General features: G+C 36.0%; 1 pseudogene; it reads left to right on the forward strand.

Moving 5' to 3' along the window:
* LOC102861465 overlaps window positions 1-6,164 on the forward strand; it is a 23,063-nt pseudogene extending 16,899 nt beyond the window's left edge.
* The last annotated feature ends 245 nt before the right edge of the window (window positions 6,165-6,409 follow it).

The raw sequence follows: 6,409 nt of genomic DNA on the forward strand, positions 1-6,409 counted from the left end.
AAATGGTATTTCTACTTAGAACTTTTTTTTTTAATGGAACTTTTTGAGAAATTGCCATACAGCTTTCCATAGTGTTTGCACCATTTTACCCTCCCACCAACAGTGAATAAGGGTTCCGGTTTCTCCACAACCTCTCCTGCATTTGATGTTTGCTGTTCTGTTAAATTTTGCTATTGTTACTGGGATGAGAGGATATCTCATAGTTGTTTTGATTTACATATCTCTTAGAGCTAGGAATTTTGAACATTTCTTCATGTTTTCTTTGCCATCTGAGTGTCTTCTTTTTTTTAATTTATATTCTTTTTTATTTCAATGAACATCTTGATGAAGTGTCTGTTCATAATCTGTGCCCATTTTTAACTGGCTTGTTTACCTTTATCTTGTTGTGGTGCATGAGTATTTTATAAATTCTAGATATAAGTGCCTTGTCTGATATGCCATTACCAAATATATTTTCCCATGCTGGAGAAGTTTTTGGATATACATAGAGATTTGATTCTTCTAAGGTTCTGTTTATCTATTTTTCTTCCTCTGCTGGTTATAGATTTTCCAGGATGCTTGAAAGGTTGTTTATGTTGTGGATTAGGGCTTCTAGAGTTATTCCAAGCTTTTTAAATGAAGTTTATAGTTCTTGGTTTAGTCCTAGGTCCATGATACACTTTGAGTTGGTTTTTGTGTATTTTGTGAGGTGCAGATTTTGCTTGTGTTTTCTACAGATAGTTTTCCAATTTTGACAGCACCATTTGTTTAAAAGGCTGTTATTTCCCCACTTATTTCATCAAGGAGAAAGGAAGTCTTAATAAATATTCATTCAAAGAAGATGACTTTAGGGAATGGTTCTGCTAACTAAATGGTGGATTGTAGAGTTATCGGACTATATTAACCGTTGTCAGACCTTTCACCAATGCATTTTTCAAGTAGGTAAGTTCTCAAATACAGAATCCCTGAGACTGGCAAAAAATTGACTTCTCCTTTGCAACTTAAGATGCTGTCTTTTGGATGCAGGTTTTCTCAGCTTTCAAGAATTTTCAAATTTTCAAATTATGATTAATTTCACTGCAATCTATTATCATTATCTATTTATTGACTGATTGTCATGGCTGTTTTCAGAATAATGTCAGGTGGCAGATTTGCCTTTTGACAGAATAGAGTAAGTAAGGAGAATTTAAAATGTTTAGGCCAAGGAGTGTGGAGGAGGCAAAGTTGTGCTGGGCCTTTAAAACGATGAACTTGATTTTCTGTTTTTTGGGAAGAGCATGAATGTACTAGGAAGGATTTTAATAACATTGCATATGAGCGAATAAGTTAATTTGAACTTCCAATAAAGAAGAGAACAAACATTGTCCAGTGTATGGCACACCACAGTTTCCCTGAGGTAACAGCTCAAATAGAGCCACCACTAGTCTTGCTATAAAACTTTTCAAGTTTATATAGAGGCATGGAAAACAGTCTTGGACCTGGTGCAATAAATGCACGGCTTTTTACTCACGATAGTAATACCTTCAACATCTTAGCATGATTTGGATGATCAAAAGGAAAATATGGTGTGAGCAAGTGCTAGATATATGCCGTGACTTTTTTTTGAAGAATTTATCTATAAATAAGGAAAAGTGATGACATTATGGTAATTTCTTAATGAAGTGGAGTTCAGCTACCTTGCCAGTTGTCTGATATCATTTCATCTTCACTGCACACATGTGGAACCAGAGATATTGATATTTAAGAATTTGCAGAATCTTAAAGCAAATTCAAGCTGAAGCTGAGGAAAATTAAACCAAATTCAAGGCAACCAAAATATGAAGGGTCACAAGTAACTCGATGGCACATAACAACAAACAACAAGGTCAAGGAGTGTGGAGGAGGAAAGTTATGCTGGGCCTTGAAAATTATGATCTTGATTTTCTTTTTACTGGGAGAGAGGAGGGAAGACCTGGGAAGGATTTTAATAACCCTGCGTATGAGATAATAAGTTATTTGAACTTCCAATAAACAAGAGGGCAAACATTGCCCAGTGTATGGCGCACCACACAGTTCCCCCGTGGTAACAGCTCAAATAGAGCCACCACTAGTCTTGCTATAAAACTTTTCACGTTTATATGGAGGCATGGGAAATGGTCTTGAACCTGGTGTAATAAATGCACTGTTTTTTACTCAAGATAGTAACACCTTCAACATCTTAGCATGATTTGGATGATCAAAAGGACAATATAGTGTGAGCAAGTGATCGATATGTGTCGTGGCCTTTTTTTGAAGAATAGATGTATAAATAAGGAAAAGTGATGATATTAGGGTAATTTATTAATGAAGTGATTACAGAAAATCTGGGGTTGAACTACCTTGCCAGGTGTCTGGTATCATTTCATCTTCACTGCACACATGTGAAACAAGAGATATTGATTTTTAAGAATTTGCAGAATCTTAAAGCTAGTGAGTCATGTAAGGATTTCAGAGCCTGGCTTTCTGCTTCCTCTGTGGTTTGTTGTTATGCCCATGGCTGACCCTTGAAAGGATTTTCTCAAGCAGTGAATACATTGGAAGACACTGCCTATCTTTGCCCCACAGTGAGGCCGCTGGATTTGAACAGCATGCCTTCATTTTGGCAGTGGAGCTGCTTACTGCTAGGTCACCAGAGAAACATTTAATGATAGATAGAACTTCTCCAAATCTAGGAAATGGCCTGCCACCTATCGCGTTATGTCAACTAATAAGAACAGGCTAAGTCTAGGTCTCAGACTGTTGCAAAAATTTCAAATTAGAATAGTTTGAGAGATGCTTAAGTAGAAACTTAAAAAGTTTAATACCAGTGGAGTTCCTCTTTTTACTAAATGTGCTGATTCATTATCTATTTAATAAAGCAATTCATTACCTTCAACAGAAGTGAAAAGTAAAATTAAATGTTGAGGTTTTGGCTAGAACGCAAACAGTGAATCTTTTTTTTTTTTTAAGGTCCAAGTAGGCATTTTTTTTTTAGATCTTAAGATATATGGAACTAAGAAATTCAGTGAATGAAATGTCATTCCAGTGAATGAAAGTAGCCATCAACATGTATAATTGCATGGGTCTTACTGCTTGCCAATAAAATTGTATTTACACCTAGAGGCAATGAGTAGATATGTTCTGGATTATCACTGTTTTACGCTTTGTTTTAGGGGGAGAACAGTGACCGAAATTCTCCGGAGGCAGGACATCAGTCTAAGAATCAGGAACAAGGCTTGAAAAAGTAAAATTTAATTTTGCCTAGAAAACAGACACTGTATTTATACCATAAGTAGGCACTGGCAGATGAAGATTTCCTCAGTAATGATAATTAGCACAAGTGTACTTTTAAACTGCTGAAATCTATCACTCCAACACCTTTTTTTATCACACAATCCATCTAGAAAAACACAATCTCCAAACTCTCTGCTTTCGTGAATATATAGAAGTAGAGACCTTATGTCAATAGATTTACTGGCATTTCCTATAAAAATTTTTAAAGTATTTCTAAATTCATATGTGTAAGTAATTATTTCAAAATATGCATTCTAGGCCAGAGTTTAGGATGCCAAAATTACAAGCTACTGAAAATGAACCATTGGATTATTTAAAAGCCAAGTGGAAGAAAGCATACAAATTCTACAAGGTGAGTCAATATCTTGTTGACTGTCATAGTCTAATTGAAACATGCTTGCTCTGTGATTGGTATTTAAGTATATTTCACGTTTTTGGACATGGCCATCAAGCACTTTGCCACTCACTAGACTTTGGGAGTATAGACTAGAAGTGCTTCCAGGCATTGCCCAGCTGTTACATTTTAGAAACAGTTTACCAGGAGTGTGTCTCTTAAAGCATGTATTTGTACCTGCAATATTTCAGCAGGTAGTTGAGCTTTTAGCCATTTGCACATCTCAAGAAAATCTGCCTGTGCTCACAAAGAGTCCTAAATGTGACACAAAGAAATACTTTAATAAAACAGAGAGAACAGATCTTTATCACGTAAAATGAGATGTTTCTATGTGATATTTTTACATCTGAGGACAGGGGGGACCCTTAACGAGTATTTCCTTAAAAGAAGATGGCCCAGAACTTTGAGATGTTCTCATGCCTAGGACACTATGCCACTAACTTAAAGTTGCATTCTAGAGTTGTCTGAAGTTGACAACAATTTACTGACCTGATAACAATGCATATTTTGTGGTAGGGAGATTCTCAAATACAGAATTACAGGGATAGGAGAAATTTGTGAAAAATTTACTACTTTCCTGCCTGAGCTGCTGTCCTTAGGATGTAAATTTTCTAAGCTTTGAAGTACATTCAGATTACTGATAATTCACTCTAATTGCCATGATTTAGTTATTGGCCCAGTTGTTTTCTGAGTAATGTCAGGTGCAGGATTAGCTGTATGACAGAATGGTAAAGTTTGGGAGAGTTTCAGGAGCCTCAGATCTGGGAATGTGGAGGAGGCAAAGGTACACTGGGTCGTGAAGATTTTTTATCATGATTGCCCCTTTATTGGGAGTGAGTCAGAAGCCCTGGGAAGGATTTGAACATCCTTGCATTTGGAGGAGTAAGTTAATTTCAACTTCCAAGGGGAAAAAAGGTTGTAGAATTTGCCACATCACTTTCCCAGTGATAACATCTCAAATACAGCCATCACTAGCCTTGTGATTAGGCTTTTCAGTTTTTCCAGAGGTATGGGAGATGAACTAGAATCTGATGTAATAAGTGCACTGGAGTTTACTCACAGTGGTTAACACTTTCAACATCCTGGAATAATTCCATGATCAATAGTGTTGTATGGTATGAGCAAATGTGATAAATAGATTTTGTGACATTTTTCCAAATATGTATCTATACATCTAGATGAATGATAGCATTATGGTATTTACTGATAAAGTGATTTTTTAAAAATCCAGAATATGACTTTTTGCCAGCTGTCTCTGAGAATATTGAAATGATTTCATTTCCACTGTATGCATATGAAAGCTGAGAGAATTAAGAATTTAAGAATTAATTTAAAACCATGTTAAAGCTAGTATTAGCTGTCATAGAGATTTCAGAGCCTGATCTTCTGGTTCCTCTATGGTTTGTTTATATGTCCCATGGAATTGGAGACATCCCATAGCTGACCCTTGAATGGGATTTCTGAGGTAGTAAATTACGCTGGAGGAGATTGCCCATTTTTGACCCAATGGAGCATCTACTGGATTTGAACATCATACCTTTATTTGGCAATGCACCTCCTAACCACTTACCACTAGAGTACCCTCTAGGGATAGAACTTATCAAAATCATTAAGGTAATTGCCTGCCATCTATCGCATCAGGTTAACTAAAGAAACAGACTGATGCAAAACCTTCAAATTAGAGTCAATGGACTGGTGCCTCTCTCTCCCAGACTTGCCTATTGATTATCTGATTAATGAGACAATTCATCAGATCCGATATAAATCAAAAGCAAGATTACATGTTAAATTTTGGACTAGAACATAGGCAGTTAATTTTTTTAAGGGTCTGGTAGGGTTGGGTTTTTGAGCTTATGGCATATTAGACTATGAAATTCTGCTTCAGTTGAATGAAAGGAGCTGTGACCATGTATAATTGAATAAATATTACTGCTTGTCAACAATATTATATTTAAACCTATAGATGATGAGAAGATTTATATTATCACTGTTTTCTTTTAGATGACCAAATCCAAACAAAAGAATGTAAATGCAGCAGTTCCATCTACACTCTGGACTCCCGGCTTAGAAATGTAAAATTTAATGTTATTTAGAAAACAATTTCTGTATGTGTGTCACAAGTAGGTAGTGGGGAAAGAATTTCCTCGGTTATGATAATTATGACATATGTGAGTGGCAGGGGCAAAATTTTCCCCTTTCATCTCTGTTGAAATCCTACATCTTCACACCTTATCATTGCAAAACAATCCATCCAGAAGAGCACAAGTAATTGCCAAAAACTCTGCTTTTCAGAAGACATAGAAGCAGAGATCTTATGTGAATATATTTTCTGATGTTTCTTATGTAATTTTAGGGTATTTCTAAATCCATATGTGCAAGTAATTATTTAAAAATGTGCATTTTTAGGCCGGAAATTGGCATTCCAAAATTAGAAGTTACTGAAAACAAACAAGTAGCTAAATTAGAAGTCATTCAGGAGAAAGATCAAAAAGTCCCCAAGGTGAGTCAATATCTTGTTGACTGTCATAGTCTAATTGAAACGTGCTTGCTCTGCTAGTGATATTTTAAGCGTATTTCAGTCTGTTGGCTCTGACCATCAAACTGATTCCCACTCACTGGAATCTGAGTAAAGACTAGGAGTGCTCCCAGAGTTTTCCTAACTGTCACCTTTCAGAAACAGTTTACCACAAGTGTGTCTTCTCAGGGATCATTTACATATTTCAACCTCCAACCTTTAGCCAGTAA

Source organism: Elephantulus edwardii, unplaced genomic scaffold (genome assembly GCF_000299155.1).
Source record: "Elephantulus edwardii isolate Elephantulus edwardi_28Jun2011 unplaced genomic scaffold, EleEdw1.0 scaffold00562, whole genome shotgun sequence".
Classification (NCBI taxonomy): domain Eukaryota; kingdom Metazoa; phylum Chordata; class Mammalia; order Macroscelidea; family Macroscelididae; genus Elephantulus; species Elephantulus edwardii.